Source organism: Arachis hypogaea, chromosome 12, assembly GCF_003086295.3.
Source record: "Arachis hypogaea cultivar Tifrunner chromosome 12, arahy.Tifrunner.gnm2.J5K5, whole genome shotgun sequence".
NCBI classification, from domain to species: Eukaryota; Viridiplantae; Streptophyta; class Magnoliopsida; order Fabales; family Fabaceae; genus Arachis; species Arachis hypogaea.
The window spans coordinates 35,490,300-35,492,760 of record NC_092047.1 but is presented as its reverse complement, the minus strand read 5'-3'; the positions used below and the strand labels follow the sequence as shown (position 1 = coordinate 35,492,760).

Here is a 2,461-nt window from a genome sequence, read left to right as displayed (position 1 = left end):
AGAGTACTGGGAGAAGAAGAATCGGAAGGAGAATCTGAGGACAATTTTGAGGAAGCTCTAGATCTCAACATGGATAGAGAAGTTCACAACCATGAGAGAGCTGATGGAAACAATGCCATTCCCGAGAGGAGGGTTCTTAGTTCATACATAAACCCAACTTCTGGGAATTGTGGTAGCAGCATTCAGAAACCACCCATTCAGGCCAACAATTTTGAACTCAAACCACAGTTAATATCACTTGTGGAGAATCATTGTTCATTTGGTGGGAGTGCTAATGAAGATCCAAACCAACATCTCACAAAATTCCTGAGAATTTGCGACACTGTGAAGTCCAATGGAGTCCAGGAAGATGCCTATAAACTGCTCTTGTTCCCATTTTCACTTAGGGACAAGGCAGCTAAGTGGCTGGAATCATTCCCAAAGGGGAGCCTAACAACCTGGGATGAGGTGGAAAGCAAGTTTCTGGCACGTTTCTACCCCCCACAAAAGGTCAATAGGCTTCGATCTGAGGTTCAGACGTTTAGACAACAAGATGGTGAAACTCTCTACGATGCATGGGAGAGATTCAAGGATTTGACAAGGAAATGCCCACCAGACATGTTCCATGACTGGGTGCAATTGCATATTTTCTATGATGGACTTTCTTATGAATCAAGGAAGGCTGTAGACCATTCATCAGGAGGTTCATTGAACAGGAAAAAGACTGTGGAAGAAGCCATTGAAGTGATTGAGACAGTGGCTGAGAATGAGTACTACTATGCATCAGAGAGACACAACACTAAGGGAGGCATGGAGCTGAACCATGTTGATACAATTTTAGCCCAAAACAAGGTGTTTGCAAAGCAACTAGCAGAGCTCACCAGGAAATTAGAAACAAAGCAAGTGGCTGCAATACACACACAAGATCAAGAGGAAGTAAGCACTGAAGGAGGTGATTGGGAAGAGGCCAACTATGTGGGAAACCAACAAAGGCAATCATATGATCCACATTCAAACACTTACAACCCAGGATGGAAAAACCACCCAAACTTTGGGTGGGAGAATCAACAAACCCAACCACAAAACCACAAATCTTACAACCACAACCAACATAACAATTCCACATACCAAAACTCCAACCAAAGATCATACCAAGCCACACAAAACACTTACTCCCAACCATCATATCATGGCCAAAATAATCAACCTACCCAACCTAATCCGAACCAACAATTTCAAGATCAATTAAACCGGATAGAAGGAATGCTGGCACACATGGGTCAGGACATAATTGAGTTGAAAAGCTTCAGGGATGATGTGAGATCTACCTTAAGAACCCATGGTGAAAAACTCAAGAGGATGGAGTCTCAAGTAGGAGAGCTATCTCAACAGGCCCCCAAATCAACTGCAGTGTTCCCTAGTGACACAGAAAAGAATCCTAAAGGGGAACAAAAGAGAGTGAGATGGGAAGAATGCAAAGCCATCACCATATTGAAGGAAGTCTCAGAAGAAGAAGGAATCAGACCCTCAGAACAGGAGCCAGAAATCTTGAAGGAAGGTGTGGAAGAAGCTAAGCAGGAAAGTGAAACTGAGCAAGCCAAGGAACTGCAAAAAGGCATGCTGGAAACATACCAACCAAAAGCACCATTTCCTCAGAGGTTAAGAGGAGGTGAAAAAGGGAAAACCTATTCAAGGTTTTTAGAGACATTTAAGTCTCTCCATATCAATATTCCCTTTCTTGAGATTCTCCAGCAGATGCCTACATATATCAAGTATTTAAAGGAATTGCTGAGCAAGAAAAGAGTTTTGAAGGGAGGACAAACTGTAATAATGAACAAAGAATGCAGTGCCCTCATCAAGAAGGACATAATCTCTAAGAAAACAGACCCAGGAAGTTTTCATATCCCCTGCATCATAGGGGAAACAAAAATTGACAGAGGATTCTGTGATCTAGGAGCTAGCATAAATGTGATGCCTCTGACTCTTATGAAGAGGCTACAACTGAATGAGGTGAGATCCACTGATGTAATCATACAACTGGCTGACAAAACTCAGAAGCAAGCTGAAGGGGTAGTTGAGAATGTGCTGGTGAAAGTGGGAAATTATTTCTTCCCCACAGACTTTGTCATTTTGGACATGGAGGAAAACTACCTACACCCCATCATTCTGGGAAGGCCATTTCTAGCCACTGCTAGAGCACTCATAGATGTAGAACAAGGAGAGCTAATTTTGAGAATACATGATGAACAGCTCATTTTCAATGTTTTCAAACCTGCATCTGAGCCTGAACCAGAACATGAAAAGCCTAAGGATGATAGTAGCCATCTTTGTTTGGAGGAAAGCAATCCAGCAGCTGAAATTCTGAAACAGTCCTTGGAAGGCAAACAAGAATTGCAAGAGTTAAAGCCACAAGAATCAATAGAAGCAGATCAGAAGGATCCTCTTGACATAAGGGTCAATGAAGAAATCATCAAGAGAAAGG

At 42.4% G+C, this 2,461-nt stretch overlaps 1 non-coding gene across 1 annotated transcript; it reads right to left on the bottom strand.

Annotated features, from left to right (window-relative positions):
* Positions 1–495: 495 nt before the first annotated feature.
* Positions 496–599, bottom strand: LOC112731836 (small nucleolar RNA R71). The gene has a single exon (XR_003167592.1). It is a non-coding gene; the product is annotated as a small nucleolar RNA R71 (small nucleolar RNA).
* Positions 600–2,461: the final 1,862 nt, after the last annotated feature.